This window comes from Hyla sarda, chromosome 2, assembly GCF_029499605.1.
Source record: "Hyla sarda isolate aHylSar1 chromosome 2, aHylSar1.hap1, whole genome shotgun sequence".
Taxonomy (NCBI): Eukaryota; Metazoa; Chordata; class Amphibia; order Anura; family Hylidae; genus Hyla; species Hyla sarda.
The window spans coordinates 437,003,784-437,020,484 of NC_079190.1; the positions used below are offsets into that span (position 1 = coordinate 437,003,784).

General features: G+C 46.8%; 1 long non-coding RNA gene and 1 pseudogene across 2 annotated transcripts in view; one reads left to right on the forward strand and one right to left on the reverse strand.

Moving 5' to 3' along the window:
• Positions 1-16,701, forward strand: part of LOC130356966 (uncharacterized) — a 107,958-nt gene that overhangs the window by 6,080 nt on the left and 85,177 nt on the right. The window lies entirely within an intron of this gene.
• LOC130359866 (U2 spliceosomal RNA) lies at positions 39-170 on the reverse strand (annotated as a pseudogene).

Genomic DNA, 16,701 nt, shown 5'->3' on the forward strand with positions numbered 1-16,701 from the left:
TCTAGACCCTCTCAGCCTCATGGTGAGACCCGGAGGGAAACAGGTCACATCGAACCAGCTCCGGAGCACCCATACCCACAAGCTCCACACCGATGCTGTTTGGACCACCGGCATGAAACTGATAAGAACAGATACTACACTTGATCTTAGCCAAAAGGCCAAGAAGCGGCCATATGGCAGGCTATTGCACTCTCTGTAAAGCAGCTCATATGGCAAGCTATTACACTCTCTGTAGAGCAACTCTTGTGGTAGCCTATCCCAATCTCTGAAGAGCAGCTCTTGTGGCAGGCTATCCCACTCTCTGTAGAGCTGCTCTTGTGCCAGGCTATCCCACTCTCTGTAGAGCATCTTTTGTGACAGGCTATGCCACTCTCTGTAAAGCAGCTTTGTGGCAGGCTATCCCACTCTCTGTAGAGCAGCTATTGTGGCAGGCTATCCCACTCTTTGTAAAGCAGTTCTTGTGGCAGGTTATGCAAATCTCTGTAAAGCAGCTCTTGCGGCAGAAAACCCCACTCTCTATGAAGCAGCTCTTGTGGCAGGCTATTCCTCTCTGTAGAGTAGCTCTTGTGGCAGGCTATTCCACTCTCTGTAGAGTAGCTCTTGTGGTAGAAAACCCCATCTTCTGTAGAGCTGCTTTTGTGGTAGGCTATCCCACTCTCTGCAGAGCAGCTGTTGTGGCAGGTTATCCCACTTTCTGTAGAGAAGCTCTTATGACAGGCTATTACACTCTTTGCTGAGCAGCTCTTGTGGTAGGGTTTCCCCCTGTCTGTAGAGCAGCTCTTGTGGCAGGCTATCCCACTCTCTGTAGAGCAGCTCTTATGGCAAGCTATAGCACTCTCTGTTGAGCAGCTCTTGTGGCAGGCTATTCCACTCTCTGTAGAGCAGCTCTTGTGGCAGGATACCTCATTCTCTGTAGAGCAGCTCTTGTGGAAGGCTACTCCACTCTCTGTAGACCAGCTCTTTTGGTAGGCTATTACACTCTCTGTAGAGCAGCTCTTGTGCCAGGCTATCCCACTCTCTGTAGAGCAGCCCTCGTGGCAGGCTATCCCACTCTCTGTAGAACAGCTCTTATGGCAAGCTATTACACTCTCTGTTGAGCAGCTCTTGTGGCAGGCTATCCCACTCTCTGTGGAGAAGCTCTTGTGGCAGGCTATTACACTCTCTGTAGAGCAGCTCTTTTGGTAGGCTATTACACTCTCTGTTGAGCAGCTCTTGTGCCAGGGTTTCCCACACTCTGTAGAGAAGCTCTTGTGCCAGGCTATCCCACTCTCTGTAGAGCAGCTCTCGTGGCAAGCTATCCCACTCTCTGTAGAGCAGCTCTTATGGCAAGCTATTACACCCTCTGTTGAGCAGCTCTTGTGGCAGGCTATCCCACTCTCTGTGGAGCAGCTCTTGTGGCAGGCCATTCCACTCTCTGTAGAGCAGCTCTTTTGGTAGGCTATTGCACTCTCTATTGAGCAGCTCTTGTGCCAGGCTATCCCACTCTCTGTAGAGAAGCTCTTGTGGCAGGCTATCCCACTCTCTGTAGAGCAGCTCTTATGGCAAGCTATTACACTCTCTGTTGAGCAACTCTTGGACAGGCTATTCCACTCTCTTTAGAGCTGCTCTTGTGGAAGGCTATTCCACTCTCTGTAGATAAGCTCTTGGGCAGGCTATTTCAATTTCTGTAGAGAACCTCTTGTGGCAGGCTATTCCACTGTCTGCAAAGCTGCTCTTGTGGCAGTAAACCCCTCTTTCTGTAGAGCAGCTGTTGTGGCAGGTTATCCCACTCTCTGTAGAGCAGCTGTTGTGGCAGGCTGTTCACCTCTATGCACAGCAACTCTTGTATCAGACTGGTCCCCCTCTTGCTGTGGCTGGACTGCTGCTCACAAATGTCATACCAGCGTGCGCAGAAACAATCTGCACACATGTGCCCGAACTGAAACATCTATTTACTCTATTCCTGTGCCATGAGAACCTGCAAAGCCTGGTCATGTGACCACTAGTCATTAAATCTGTACACTACAGCCCCCTTAGCCACAATGGTGGAGGATGTCCATGATAAAAGCCCTGTGTGCCCTCTCTAAAATCTGGCTTTGATAATCAGGAAAGGTGTAGTCTGAAAAAGACTGTAGTGAACAGTAGGATGAACATGAAGGGACAAAGTGCTTTTGCCTAGTTTCTAAGATATACTATGTATACCACAGGAAGTTATTTTCTTTTTTTAATTTCCCTTCTGTCTGACCACAGTGCTCTCTGCTGACACCTTTTTCCACGTCAGGAACTGTCCAGAGCAGGATAGATTTGCCATGGAGATTTACTTGTGCTCTGGATAGTCCTTGACATGGACACAGGTGTCAGCAGAGAGCACTGTGGTCAGACAGAAAAGAAATTCAAAAAGAAAATAACTTTCTTTGGAGCATACAGAAGCTGATAAGTACTGAAGGGGTTAATATTTTTAAATAGAATTTACAAAATCTGTATAACTGGCACCAGTTGATTTGAAAAATAAAAATAAAAAATGTTTCCACTGGAGTTCCCCTAGGGGTACTCCACTGAATTTTTATTTTATCAATTGGCGCTAGAAAGTTAAACAGATTTGTAAATTACTTCTATTAAAAAATCTTAATCCTTCCAGTACTTATCAGCTACTGTTATGATCCACCGGAAGTTCTTTTCTTTTTGAATTTCCTTTCTGTCTGACCACAGTGCTCTCTGCTGACACCTGTGTCCATCTGTCCATTTTAGGAACTGTCCAGTAGGAGCAAATCCCCATAGAAAACCTATCCTGCTCTGGACAGTTCCTAAAATGGACAGAGGTGTCAACAGATAGCACTGTGGTCAGGCAGAAATTAAATTAAAAAAGAAAATAATTTCCTGTGGTATACATAGTATATCTCAGAAACTAGGCAAAAGCACTTTGTCCCTTCATGTTTATACTACTGTTCATTACAGTCTTTTTCAGACTACACCTCTCCTGATTATCAAAGCCAGATTTTAGAGAGGGCACACAGGGCTTTTATCATGGAGATCCTCCACCATGGCTAAGGGGGCTGTAATGTGGATCATAACAGCAGCTGATAAGTACTGGAAGGCTTAAATGGACACTGTCAGATACAAAAACTTTTGATATGTTGTAAAGCATGTATAACCAATAGGTTTTGCAACTGCTTTCATTAGAAAATTTTCATAATTTCATACTGAAAAAGCCAGTCAAACAACTGCCCCCCTGCCTGCTTGGACACATACTAGTCCTGCTGTGTCCATGCATCATCACCTATGTCATGGACACTTCCTTGATTGACAGCTGTGAGTGCAGGGCTCCTAGCTAGAGGAAAAATCCTCCCACTGTCAGTGAGGACAAGCTGGGAGTTGTAGTTTTGCTAATGCTAGGGGAGATGTGAGCAGACAATATACTGAGGGAGGGGGGGGGGGGAGACCTGCACAGTGAAACCACGCCCCCTCCCTTTGAGAGGAATTCAGACTAGTGAGCTAAATTAAAAGTGTAATAAAAAATAAATAAAGGTGCTAGACACAAAAATTAGATGTACATGACCAGGATTAGGTACTGAGTGATATCTAAAAAAAAAAAAACATTTTTTGTTGGATCTGACGGGTATGCTTTAACCCCTTAACGACGCAGGACATAAATGTATGTCCTGGTGAGCTGGTACTTAACGCACCAGGACTTACATTTACGTCCTATGCATAACCGCGAGCATCGGAGCGATGCTCGCGTCATGCGCGGCAGGTCCCGGCTGCTGATAGCAGCCAGGGGCCCGCCCGTAATGGTGGACATCCGCGATTGCGCGGATATCCGCCATTATCCCCTCAGATGCCGTGATCAATACAGATCACGGCATCTGCAGCATCGCGGTAACTAAAATGGATATCGAATCGCCCGCAGCGCTGCCGCGGCAATCCGATCATCCAGCATGGCAGCCGGAGGTCCACTCACCTGCCTCCGCTGCCTTCCATGGGTCTTCTGCTTTGGTCTGCGATCGAGCAGACCAGAGCAGAAGATGACCCACAATACTGATCAGTGCTATGTCCTATACATAGCACTGAACAGTATTAGCAATCGAATGATTGCTATAAATAGTCCCCTATGGGGACTATTAAAGTGTAAAAATAAAAGTAAAAAAAAGTTTTAAAAAAAAAGTTAAAAAAATTTGAAAAACCCCCTCCCCCCAATAAAACGTAAATTGTCCCATTTTCCCTATTTCACCCCCAAAAAGTGTAAAAACAAATATTTTATATACATATTTGGTATCACCGCATGCGTAAATATCCCAACTATTAAAATAAAATGTTAAAGATACCATACGGTGAACGGCGTGAACGTAAAAAAAAAAAGTCCAAAATAGCTGCTTTTTTATAACATTTTATTCCAAAAAAAATTAAGAAAAAAAGTATTAAAAGTTTTATATAGGCAAATATGGTATCAATAAAAAGTACAGATCACGGTGCAAAAAATGAGCCCTCATACCACCACTTATATGTAAAAACAAAAAAAGTTATAGATCTTCAAAATAGGCGGATTTTAAACGTACTAATTTGGTTAAACAGTTTGCAATTTTTTTTAAGCGCGACAGTAATTGAAAAGTATGTTATCATTTTAATCGTATTGACCCAAAGAATAAAGAACGGATGTAATTTTTACAATAAATTGTACGGCGTGAAAACGAAACCTTCCAAAATTAGCAAAATTGCTGTTTTCTTTTTAATTTCCCCACACAAACAGTATTTTTTTGGTTGCGCCATACATTTAATGGTAAAGTGAGTGATGGCATGATAACCAACAACTGGTCGTGCAAAAAACAAGCCCTCATACTAGTCTGTGGATAAAAATATTAAAGAGTTATGATTTTTTGAAGGCGAGGAGGAAAGAACGAAAACGTAAAAATAAAATTGTCTGAGTCCTTAAGGCCCAAATGGGCCGAGTCCTCATGTGCCCCCCCAACTAAAATATCCCCATCAGGGACGGACTGCCAACGGGCATTAGCCCGGTGTACAGTGCCGTCCGCAGGGCCGTGTGCAATGAAGAAAACTGTCCCAGCCGTTCCGACACTCATTTAACTATAACCGTATTTTTTGATATGTTAGATATGTATATAGAACAACTTTGTAATTGGATTTAATTTTAACCCCTTAAGGACGGGTTTTTTTTTCCGTTTTTGCATTTTCGTATTTTGCTTCTTGCCTTTAAAAAATCATAACTCTTTCAATTTTGCACCTAAAAATCCATATGATGGCTTATTTTTTGCGCCACCAATTCTACTTTGTAATGACGTCAGTCATTTTGCCCAAAAATCTATGGTGAAATGGAAAAAAAAATCATTGTGCGACAAAATTGAAAAAAAAAAACGCAGTTTTGTAAATTTTGGGGGCTTCCGTTTCTACGTAGTACATTTTTCGGTAAAAATGACACCTTATCTTTATTCTGTAGGTCCATACAATTAAAATGATACCCTACTTATATAGGTTTGATTTTGTCGGACTTCTGGAAAAAAATCATAACTACATGCAGGAAAATTAATACATTTAAAATTGTCATCTTCTGACCCCTATAACTTTTTAATTTTTCCATGTATGGGGCGGTATGAGGGCTCATTTTTTGCGCCGTGATCTGAAGTTTTTAACGGTACAATTTTTGCATTGATAGGACTTTATTCATTTTTAAATGATATAAAAAGTGACCAAAAATGCACTATTTACGACTTTGGAATTTTTTTGCGCGCACGCCATTGACCGAGCGGTTTAATTAATGATATATTTTTATAATTCGGACATTTCCGCACGCGGTGATACCATATATGTTTATTTTTATTTTTATTTACACTGTGTTTTTTTTTTTATTGGAAAAGGGGGGTGATTCAAACTTTTAATAGGGGAGGAGTTAAATGATCTTTATTCACTTTTTTTTCCCACTTTTTTTTTGCAGTGTTATAGGTCCCATAGGGACCTATAACACTGCACACACTGATCTTCATCATCGATCACTGGTTTCTCATAGGAAACCAGTGATCGACGATTCTGCCGCATGACTGCTCATGCCTGGATCTCAGGCACTGAGCAGTCATTCGGCGATCGGACAGCGAGGAGGCAGGTAGGGGCCCTCCTGCTGTCCTGTAAGCTGTTTGGGATGCCGCCGCGGCTATCCCGAACAGCCCACTGAGCTAGCCGGCAACTTTCGCTTTTAGCCGCGCGGCTCAGCTCTGAGCGCGCGGCTAAAGGGTTAATAGCGATCGGCGCTGCGCGCTATTAGAGGCGGGTCCCGGCTTCACTATGACGCTGGGCCCGCCGTGATATGATGCAGGGTTACTATGCAACCCCGCGTTATATCAGGAGAGCAGGACCAAGGACGTACCGGTACGTCCTTGGTCCTTAAGGGGTTAAAAAGTGCTTCATTTTATGTGTATTCTCATTTCGAAAATGTGGCCACTAGGACAAGAGGCACTCTGTGTAGTGAGGACAAGCAACGCTCTGTACACTGAGGACAATCAGGGCTCTGTACACTGAGGACAATCAGGGCTCTGTACACTGAGGACAAGCAGGGCTCTGTACACTGAGGACAAGCAGTGCTCTGTACACTGAGGACAAGCAGGGCTCTGTACACTGAGGACAAGCAGGGCTCTTTGCACTGGGACAAGCAGGGCTCTTTGCACTGAGGACAAGCGGGGCTCTGTACACTGACGACAAGCAGGGCTCTTTGCACTGAGGACAAGGAGGGCTCTGTACACTGAGGACAAGCAGGGCTCTGTACACTGAAGACAAGCAGTGCTCTGTACACTGAGGACAAGCAGGGCTCTGTACACTCAGGACAAGCAGGGCTCTGTACACCAAGGACAAGCAGGGTTCTGTACACTGAGGACAAGCAGGGCTCTGTACACTGAGGACAAGCAGGGCTCTGCAAGTGAAGTGAGGGTGGAAGCAGTCCCCCCAGAAGGCTTCAGTGACGTAGAGCCTGCTGGGGCATGCCCACATCCTCCTGCCGGTAGCTCAGGTAAGATAAATAGCCTTTCTCTATCGGCTCCATTGGGGGACACAGACCGTGGGTATATGCTGCTGTCTCTAGGCGGTTCGACACTATGGCAACAAGAAAAGTTGGCTTCTCCCAGCAGGGTATACCCGCCCACAGGCACCTGAGGTAATCAGTTTTAGCTTAGTGTCTAAGGAGGTAGACACGGTCTGGAGTTCTCTCCAGACCAGGTCTCATATTTTTTATTTTCCTAGTTAGGGAATGTGTTTTTATTCCTTTTCTTTCCTGTTTTCAGGTGGGGAACATAGCGTTCACTGTTTCCCCATTGCGAGAGGTGGCAGGCATCTTGAATGTACTGTTAACCCCCTCTCGCCAACAGTCAGCGCCTGGGGTTGTACCTCATGGGTCCAAGTCCCCCATCTTTCCCTGCTCGTCTTGCTTTTCAAGCCCGGCATGATGCAGGTGACAAAATGCTGACTGAAGACTTCATGACTGAAGACTCCATTAGGTAAGTTCTTCTGACTGAAGGTGAATATATTTCCCCCTTTTCTTGCAGCTCCTAGGATTCTTCATCCTCTGGAGACCCCCTACTTCAGCCCACGCCTCTTTATTGTTATCTCCTGAATTGTGGGGAACCCTTTCAGGCAATGGGGGCTTAAAATCAGTGGTGTAGGACTGTTCAAGTCTTTCCTTTTCTTCGGCGTCTATTCATTCAGACACCGACACTACTTGGGAAGTTACTTTCATTTCGGCAGCGGAACACTGCCGACTCCTCCTGCGCTCTCTGTGAGCGCGGCCCCTATCTCCGGCCATATCGCTCACTGCGCTGGAACACAGCCCTGCTCTCCTGTGCTCTCCTGTCAGCAGCAGTTACCTTCATTTCGGCAGCGGAGCACTGCCGACTTCTCCTGCGCTTTCAGTAAGCACGGCCCCTATCTCCGGCCATATCGCTCACTGCGCCGCAACACAGCCCTGCTCTCCTGTCAGCAGCGGCGTGCTGCCGGCGGTGTTTTTTTCTTTATGGAAGCGAGGACGCCATTAGAGTCCGGCCATTTTCCTTCTCTGGCCGCAGGCCCTTGTCGGGCTTTAGCCCCTCCCCCTCACAGCCGCGGGAATCCTTCTCTCTCTCCTTCTCTGTAGCGGCCAGTCCCTTTCTCTGCCAATCAGCGCTAAGCACGTGCAGAGGGTTTCTGAGGGCCAATGAGTGGCGCCCTTTGGCTAGGGCGGTCTCTCTCTCTTCTCATTGGCTATGCTTTCTTCTCCCTCCTCACAGCTGCTACCTTATTGGGGACACATACACTGAGTGAGTCAGTTTCTTAAAAAAATAAATAAATAAATAAAATAAAATACATTTAAATAAATAAATATATAAGAATGGATGTGTCCGGCCTGGTCACCTATTGTTCTTGCAGGGGTTAGCAACTCTACCATCCCTTCGCCATGGACCTCATTGTTCAGTGGACCTCCTCTCCAACTGTGGATCTACCGGTCTCCCGCCTCTCTAAGGCGCTTACCCGACTGTTGGCTGATGCGGCTGCCTTTAAGGATCCAGCGGACATGAAGGTGCAGACTTTGGCAAACCGTGCCTTTGAGACAGCAGGTTCTTCCTGCTTTTGCTTCAGCCTGGGTGTCAAAGGCCCTTTCAGTATGGTCTCCCAACTCCGCCAAGGTAGTCTTCAAGATCCCTCTAGAGGATTTGTTTAATCTAGCTCTCCGATGCTCCGCAGCTGGAGATTTTCTGTGTTCTGCTTCTATGCGCAGCCACTGTGCTGCCATTGCCACAAGCTACCTGGTAGCCACTGTCCCTCCATATGGCTCAAAGCCTGGAATGCGGACGCCGCCTTCAGGAAGTGAGGTGACGGGCGGAGAAGAGTTCTTTATTACATCTGGATAAGGTTCACAGAACCGCTTTCCGTCGTAAGTCCTCCTTCTGGTTCTGCGGACCTTTGGTACCATCAAGAGGTACCAACAAAGGGTCCAGCCAGGTGCTTTCACGGGAAGAGGGCTCCCTCCTTCCGGACCTACCCCGGAGGTCGGCTATCCTTTCCGGCCATTTTGCGCCCCCATCAGGCACCCTCCGGTTCCCCTCTCTAGTGGAAGCAGTTCGGGGCTTGCCCCAGCTCATTTTTTATCCAGGGAGTAATTGTCCCGGTTCCTACAGGGGAATGTTTTCAAGGTTTATTCCAACCTCTTTGTGGTCCCCAAGAAAGGCGTTTCTGTTCGCCCACTCTTGGTTCTCGAGTATCTCAGCCAGCATCTTCTGCCTTCCATCCCGAATGGTGTCTCTCCATTCGGTCCATGGTTCACGGGGAGTTTTCGTTCCTCGGTGGACATCAAGGATGCCTGTCTCCACATCTCATTGTTTCCTGGTCATCAGCGGTAGCTCCGCTTTGCAGTTCCGGACGGTCATTTCCTATTGTGGCTCTCCATTTCGGTCTGACCATTTCTCCGCGGACCTTTCACAAAGTCCTGGCGCCTGTGATAGCCCCTTTTACGGACAACAGTTGTTTCCGTGATTCCTTACTTGGACAACCTCCTCATCAGAGCTCCAGCCAGGGCCCAGATCCTTGAGAGTCTTAGTCTCAACCTCCAGACCTTGTCTCACTTCGGTTGGGTGTTCAATCGGGACAAGTCCAACTGCTCTCCTGGGGCTCCAGTTCGACGTGGCCTCTACCCGCTTTCGTTTCCGCCGACCAGCCGGCTGACTCTCTTATCAAGAGTCCGATGACTCCGGCATCCTGCTCCAGTTTCCATTCGTTTTTGCATGGATGTCCTGGATCGGTTAGTGGCAGCCATGGAGGCCGTGCCATTTGCCCAGTTTCATCACCGACCTCTTCAACTGGTGATTCTCTTCTGGTGGGACAGGTCTCCATTGTCTCTCGACCGCAAGATTGTTCTCAGGGCCTTGGTCCTCCGAGAAGCCCTTTTCCCCTTCAACATGTTTGGGCCTAGGGCAATTCTTTCTTGGCTTGCTTCTTGGGAAATTTCCTTCAGGCGGAACTCCGGCATCTCAGCGATCTTCATTCCGGACGTCTCTGGGATGTGATCTTTCTCAGACGGTCCTCAGCCTTCCAAGGCAAGTGGTCCCTACATCCGGAGGTGTTTGCAGTGACCTGCAACCTCTGGGGCGCTCCAGGCGTGGACCTCTGCACGTTCGGCCACAACCAAACCATTCCTTTCTATTGGTCGGGCTTTGCCCTTCCTTATCTGTTTCCTCCACTTCCTCTCCTTTTGAGGTCATAGGCATCTCACAGCAGAGGGCCCAGACTGGCCCCGGTGGGCGTGGTACGTCGTCATGGTCAGGCTCCTGAACTACTTACCGCTGTAACTTCCCTATCGTCCAGACCTCCTGTATCAGGTCTCCTGGGCCACCTCTATTTACCGTCTCTGCTTTTGACGGCGTGGCGGTTGAGACAGCGGTTCAGAGGACCCGTGGTTTCTCTTCCCAAGTAGTTCGCACTATGCTGAGGGCTCACAAGCCTTCTCCTGCAAAGATTTACCACCATACCTGGCGGTCTTATTTCTGTTGGTGTGACACTCAGCCTTTTTTCTTCGGTCGTGGTTGGCTGCAGCTCCCTTAGGGGTCAAAGGTTCGGCCGTTTCCATTCTTTTCCAACGTTCTCTGGCATTCAATTATCATGTCCGAACCTAGTTCAGGGAATGGCACAAGCTGCCCCTCCTTATCAGTCTCCTTTTTTCCCTTGGGACTTGCTCTAGGTCTTAGATACCCTGCAAGGCCCCCCTTTTGAACCTCTCAGGGACATTTCCCTTCGCCTCCTTCCCCGGAAAGTGGCGTTCCTTATTGCTTTTCCCTCTGTTAGGAGGGTGTCAGAGCTGGCAGCTCTCTCCTGCAATTCTCCTTTCCTGGTTGTATACCAGGACAAGTTGTTTTGTTTTTCCGTCCAGGTCCGTCCTTCGTACCGGATATGGTTTTGACTTTTTCATCTCAATGAGGACATCGTCCTTCTGTCCTTTTGTCCGGCCCCTTCTCATCCCTGGAAACGTTTGTTCCACAACCTGTTGTGGTCGTTGGACAAGACAACCATTTTGGGAGCTTACCGCTGCAAGGGGAAGATCCACCCTTCAGGGTTTTGGCTCATTCCATCCGTTTTTCGGGGCATCCTGGGCCTCCGCTACGTGGCTTTGGCCTTACAGTTCTGTGAGGCGTCCAAGTGGTTGTCTTTGCACACTTTCTCAAGGTGCTACCAGATTCATGGCCTCGCATCAGCTGATGCTACTCTAGGCCATAATGGTCCAACCGTCCACCTGTCTGATTCCTTACCCACCCAAGGGACGGCTTTGGTACGTCCCACGGTCTGTGTCCCCCAATGGAGCCGATAGAGAAAAGGAGATTTTTATGCTTACCGTAAAATCTCTTTCTCGAAGGATCCATTGGGGGACACAGCTCCCACCCTGTTCTGGTGTTTCTATTTCAGTCATCTGTCCGAGGGTGTGTTCAGTTACCTTTTCTTCTGGTTGCTCGGACAGTCTGTGGTTTTTCTTTGGACCTGTCGGTCTTCTCCTATTGCTCTGGGACTAAAACTGATTACCTCAGGAGCCTGTGGGTGGGTATACCCTGCTGGGAGGAGCCGACTTTTCTTGTTGCCATAGTGTCGACAGCAGCATATACCCACGGTCTGTGTCCCCCAATGGATCCTTCGAGAAAGAGATTTACGGTAAGCATAAAAATCTCCTTTTTAAAACTCTTAAACATCTTTTTAAGGGCGGGGTGGGTGGGTGTTAGAAGTAGTTAGGGAACATAGCCTGAGTTAGTTTAGAAAAGTTTATTTCGTGACAGGTACTCTTTAAATGGGTACCCTGGTGGAAAACAATTATATATATATCAACTGGCTCCAGAAAGTTATACAGATTTGTAAATTACTTCTAATAAAAAATCCAGTACTTATCAGCTGTTGCATACTACAGAGGAAGTTGTGTAGTTCTTTTCAGTCTCACCCCAGTGCTCTCTGCTGACACCTCTGTCTGTATCAGGAACTGTCCAGAGAAGCGGCAAATCCCCATAGCAAACCTCTCCTGCTCCAGACAGTTCCTGACATGGACAGAGGTGTCAGCAGAGAGCACTGTGGTCAGACAGGAAAGAACAACTCTTTTAATAGAAGTAATTTATAAATCTGTTTAACTTTCTGGCACCAGTTGATTTGAAAAAATTAAAATAAAAAATAAAGTTTTTTACCGGAGTACCCCTTTAAATACAGTGCTCTGCTGATTGACAGAGGGAAGAGCCATTGGCTCCTCACCCTGTCAATCACTCTTGTGGCCACCCCCAATATTGAGGGCAGCCACAAGAGGCAGAGCATCCTTCCTCTGTGCTCCGGCGCATGAATGACATCATTATCATGCGTCCTATTGCTACCCAAAGGGGGGTACAATTGCTACCTAAAAGGAGGGTTCTGTTACCACCTAATGGGGGTACTGTTACTACTTAAAGGGGAATACTGCTAGTACCTAAAGGGGACTACTGTTGCTACATAAAGGGGTGTGCTGTTACTAACTAAAGTGGGCTACTGTTAGAACCTAAAGGGGGCTACTATTAGTATCTAAAGGTAGGTACTATTACTACCTTAAGGGGGTACTGTTACTGTTAGTACCTAACGGGGGTACTGTTACTACCTAAAGGGGGGTTCTGTTACTACCTAAAGGTAGGTACTATTACTACCTTAAGGGGGTACTGTTACTACCTAAAGGGGGCTACTATTACTACCTAAAGGGGGCTACTATGAGTTCCTAAAGGGGGCTACTATGAGTACCTAAAGGGGGCTACTATGAGTACCTAATGGGGGCTACTATGAGTACCTAAAGGGGGCTACTATTACTAACTAAAGGGAGCTACTAGTACTACCTAAAGGAGGCTACTAGTACTACCCAAAGGGGGCTACTTTAAGTATCTAAATGGGGCTACTTTGATTACCTAAAGGGGCTACTTTGATTACCTAAAGGGGGCTACAATGAATACATAAAGGGGGCTACTATTACTCCATAGGAGGGGGCTGCTGGTAAAACTACCTAAAGGGGACTGCCACAACAAATACCTAAAGGGGGCTGCTACTGCTAAAAGGGGGGCTACTGCTAGGATTGCAACTATCTACAAGGGGACCTTCCTACAGGGCATAATTCCTAGCTTTAATGGGCTGCTGCTGCCTACAGGGGGCAGCTATCTACAGGGGGGACCTACCTACAGAGAATAACCCCTACCTATAGGGTGCTGCTACTGCCTACAAGGGGCAGCTATCTACAAGGGGAACCTACCTCCAGGTGGCCCCTACCTACTCGGGGCACCAGCGTAATGGGGAAAACCATGTGAAAGGGCCTGATTACATACTTAATTGACCTAACTACTTAATGTGGGGAGCTACCTACTCTTCCCCAACCCATTTATCTACCTACTTTACTGGGTGAGACACCAAGAGGGTTATTATCACTGTATGGAACGCTATAGGTGCTGGAAAAGTGCGGAAACTAAAATGTTTGTCTGGCAAATCCTGTGGAGATGAAGGTGCTGTAAGAAATCCTCGTGACAGTCTTGGCCGAATGGTAAAGTAAAAAGAAAAGGGAACGACCTGTATGGGGGGAATATTTCCTCCTTGTATACTGGTATTATTGGTAATATTGGTCTCAGTATACAGGATTTGGTCAGTGACAGTATGATGACAATATGTATGGTGATAATATTTTCTCCTCGTATACTGGTATTATTGGTAATATTGGTCTCAGTAAATAGGATTTGGTCAGTAACAGCATGATGTAATAATTGGTGATGTATGGCTCCTGTGTCATTGTGTGGGGACAGGAAGTTTAGGCATGCTGGGAGTTGTAGTTTTGCAACCTCTGAATGTTCACAGTTTGGAGACCTCTGCTTTATAGGCTAAAGCAGCAGTTTAAAGTGATATTTCCATCTCATTAAGTTATCCCCTATCCGCAGTATAGGGGATAAGAAGCTCATTGGTGGGAGTCTGATTGCTGAAACCCCCACTGATTCTGAGGATGGGGACATTACTGTCTCCAGAGTGAATGGTTCGGACGACACGTGTAAATGTTAAACGATCTTATAGAAAACGATTGGAGCAGTGGCTGCACAGGCACGGTCCGTTCCGACCACTCCAGGGACAACTGTGTCTACATTCTCAGGATCAGTAGAGGTAACCGCAGTCAGACCCCCACCTATCTGCTTGTTATCCCCTATACTGTGGATAGGGGTTAACTTAATAGTATAGGAAAATCCCTTTAAAGGGGTACTCCGGTGGTCAACGTGTTTTTCTGTTTTTGACTTACCCTGTTTGTTTTGTTTCATTTCTATTCTTGTTGTTTAGCCTACTCTATTTCTGTTCTTTGTTGTCTTTTTATCCCCCACTTTGTTTTCCTATCTTTGCTTCTATTTCCTGTTTCTTGCTGTGCTGAAAACTACAAATCCCAGCATGCCACATGCCTTGCTGGTTTGGGGCGGCTCCTTTTTTTGTTTGTTTGTTTGTTCCGCCCTTTACCCACCCTACTATTTTCCCGGGTCGGCCCCCTTATACACAGCACACTAATATAATCAGCCTTGGTTGGGATACACTGTCATACACACACAAAAGGGACTACAACTCCCAGCATGTGTCATTCAGGAGTCTTCAGTCTGTGGTATAACACCAGCATGCTGCCTCTGTAGTCTCCTGGGGGTTGTAGTTCACCACACCTCTGTAGGGCATACAGCAGTGTTTTCCAACCAGGGTGCCTCCAGGTGTTGCAAAACTACAACTCCCAGCATGCCCTGACAGCCTTTGGGCATGCTAGGAGTTGTAGTTTTGCAACAGCTGGAGGCACACTGGTTGGGAAACACTGGTGTAACATGATGTGTATGCTGAATAGGCTAGAACAGTGTTTCCCAACCAGTGTGCCTCCAGCTGTTGCAAATCAACAACTCCCGGCATGCCCAAAGTCTGTCAGGACATGCTAGGAGTTGTAGCTTTGCAACAGCTGGAGGCACACTGGTTTGTAAACACTAGAATACACACACACAACAGGGACTACAACTCCCAGCATGTGTCATTCAGGAGTCCCCCCTTCCCCTTTCACATATAGAGATCATCCCCAGTATGAGATTTATTCCCCTGCAGTCCATACACCCCCAGCCCGTGCACCTTCTCATCCTCCCCTTCACATAACACTTATCTTCTCTGTGAGGTCTTTCTCCTGTGCAGACCTGCGTCCTTAGAATATATAACATATAACACATGTATATTGCAAAAAAACTAAACTTACAAAGAAGATGCCATATAGTCCAAAAAGAATTTACCACTGGAGTACCCCTTTAACCCCTTAAGGACCAGGCCAATTTTCACTGTAGGACCAGAGCATTTTTTGCACATCTGACCACCGTCACTTTAAGCATTAATATCTCTAAAACGCTTTTACCGAATATTCTGATTCTGAGATTGTTTTTTCGTGACATATTCTACTTTATTTTGGTGGTAAATTTTCGTCATTACTTACATCCTTTTTTGGTGAAAAATCTAAAAATTTCATGAAAATTTAGAAAATGTTGCATTTTTCTAACTTTGAAGCTCTCTGCTTGTAAGGAAAATGGATATTCACAATAAATTTTATTTTTATTCACAAATACAATATGTCCACTTTATGTTGGCATCATAAAATAGACATATTTTTATTTTTTGAAAAAATTAGAGGGCTTCAAAGTAGAGCAGCAATTTTCAAAAATGTCATGAAAATTGCAAAATCTGAAGGAACAGATGTTACAGAACTACAACTACCAGCATGCCTGGCCAGTCTAGGCATGCTGAGAGTTGTAGTTTGGCAACATCTGGAGGGCTACAGTTTGGGCACCACTGTAACAGTGGTCCCCAAACTGTGACCCTCCAGATGTTGCAAAACTACAACTCCCAGCATGCCCAAACAGCCTTTGGCTGTCTGGGCATGCTGGGAGTTACAATTTGGCCTTCCTAGTGGTTGCCACAGTAAAGATCACTTTGCTTTCACTTTCATTCCCCCCCCCCCCCCCCAACGTCGCTTCCCTACCTGACCCAGGATCCAGCAGTCTCCAGCGGCGAACAGCTGTTCCCAGGCATCTTCTCCTCTAGGTACCGACCTCCATCTTCTTGCCAACTTCCCCGCAACATCCAGGGGTGGGCAGAACCTGGGTTGCCATGGCATCCCACTGTCCTGCTCTGCCATTGGTCAGAATCAGTTCTGACCAATGGCAGGGGATAGGAGGAGATCGCATCACTGCGACCTCACTCCTACCCTGCAAGATGATCTGGGCTGTCACTGACAGGTCAGATCATCACTATTTTCCGGGTGATCAGGTCACCAGAGACCCGATCAGCCCGGAATAGCAGAAAATCGCATGTCTGAATTGACATGCGATTTTCTGCGATCGCCGACATGGGGGGGGTCTCAGGACCCCCCTCGGCGTTTGCCTCGGACGCCTGCTGAACGATTTCAGCAGGCGTCCGGTTTTGCAACCCGCCCGGCGCGCGGTGGGATGCGAAATTCGCCAGGACATATGAGTACGTGCCTGGTCCTTAAGACCCAGGGCGATGGGACATACTCATACGTGCCTGGTCCTTAAGGGGTTAAAGGCCTGTTCACATAGACTGCAGGATTTTTGGTGCAGAAGTCGCACCAATTTCTGTGCCAAAATAATTAAAATTGCCCTCACTACTGTTCTGGCTCCCAGTGTGCCCATATCTCCCCCACCACCACCACAATTTTTGAAAGCTGGA